The sequence below is a fragment of the Henckelia pumila genome, chromosome 3 (genome assembly GCF_033568475.1).
Source record: "Henckelia pumila isolate YLH828 chromosome 3, ASM3356847v2, whole genome shotgun sequence".
Classification (NCBI taxonomy): Eukaryota; Viridiplantae; Streptophyta; class Magnoliopsida; order Lamiales; family Gesneriaceae; genus Henckelia; species Henckelia pumila.
Window position 1 is genome coordinate 54,712,470 of NC_133122.1, and position 2,069 is coordinate 54,714,538.

Below are 2,069 nucleotides of genomic sequence, written 5' to 3' on the forward strand. Positions count from 1 at the left end.
AGAAGAGCACTACTTGAACTGAAGAATTCCAAAAATAGCAGAATATGAATTAGCAACGAATTTTTCTAGTACCGAAGTGATTATTAATTCTATGACAATAAGTTAAGTCGAAAAGATAATATTCGATTATTGTCAAAAGGGAATTAATAGCTAAACTCATGTCAATAGAGAATAAGAAAAATCAGTTACAGGTGAGCTTTCTCTTCAATTTTGCTGAAGCTATTACATCATAGAAATCATGATTCTTGAATTTCTTGCTATCGATTCTGAGGTTTTTGTATTCGACCTCGATCGATTATGATTGAATCTTATTCTTTTGCTAGAGTCTACTTTGATTCACTCGCTGTCATTCAGAATATTTTATTTTGACTGACATTTCCTTGAGCGAGTTCCTTTGATTCGAATTTGAGAGTCATTGATTATTTGATGTGTATATTCAGTATATGTTGAATTTTTGGGCTCGTAACTGATAGATATTTTGATTTCGAATAGCAGCAAGATTTATGGGTTGATTGCATAAGTTGCCAATAATTGGGAAATAGAAAGAAAAAATTAGCTACTTGCTTGATCGATTGAGTACAAATCTGTAATGTTTGTACTTTTTGTACTTGAGTTTCTAGACATATACTCACACAATCAGAATTGTTGCAATCCACGCTAAGCTAGATTAGTTTGGAAAGATTAAACCAACATTGATATTAGATCAAGCAATGAAAAATTTTGATTGAGAACGCTAGATTAAGATATAAGACAAGACAGCAGATTAGAACAGATGAATTTTGCGGTGAATAATCGCGTGAGTATGCCAGATATTCTAGATATGAAATATCAGATTTTGAAAGAGGCATATGACAACAGATTGAATATCCATTCAATTGTTTACACATGTATGATTTACATGTAGTCATTACTTGGAAATCAGTATTGGTGAAAGAAATGAAAGCAGATACGACAGAATTGATATTACCAATACTAAAATTCCAGTAAAAGAAGCAGAAAAAGAAGAACCCACGTGGTTTCTGTAACAGATTAGTTACATAAAAGTTGAAAGAAGATCAACTTTGCAGAAGATTTGAGTTTGAATCTACTCAAATCGTCATGATTTTGCGATGTAGATTGTAATAAATTTCGATAGATTCAAGAATATGTTGTATTAGATATGATACAAACATAAAGAGATACTGGTTATGCATTTAGCAAGATGATCAGATTACAGGAATTATTGAAATCTATTGTCGAGATAGAGACTTTAGATTTGTTTTCTAGATTGTGGCATTGATTGTCAGATGTTCTGAGTGTTTGGTTGTATAAGATTTCATTATACCATCCTCCGATTAGTGGAATATCAGATGTGATTATCCAGATTTCCGAGGATATGCTCAGAACTATAGTACTAGATTCGGTACTAATTGATTGATTATGTGCCACTTGATTACCATAATTCCTGTGACAGCTACCTGATAGATATAGAGACAGTACTTTGATCTTAGATGATAAGAAAAGCAGAATTGTCTTTATTAGCAAGAAAGTTTGATTCAGAGCATCATTAGGTTCAGAAAGAGATTTCAAAAGTGACATAATCATTGATTCCTGTGAGTATTTGATTTAGCTTATTGATTCATACTCAAACGCATCGGCTGAAGAATATCAGCTAGAATATGTATGTGCATTCAAGTCAGATAAAGAAGAAGCCGATAAGATTGTAATCAAGGCAGACTAACTGATGCAGAGGTAAATCACGAGAAAGAGCAACTGAGAGATAAGTTGACTCAGTGATTATATGTTAATGAAACTAGATATGATTGCAGAAGCGATCAGAAAGAAGAATAAGATACTATAGAAGAGAAGATATCAAAATAAATATCTAAAGCTCAGAGAATTGAAGTACGTATTACTTCAGTCAGCTATACAGCTTACGAGAATTAGCAGTAAGATCGAATGCGATTTCGAGGACGAAATCATTCCTTAGACCTCAATTGTAAGGCTCGAAAATATTAAGTTCTTAATGACGGGATTTAAGATTTAAATTTTGAATAAGAGAAAATATGAATTTAAGAATTTATGGAAAT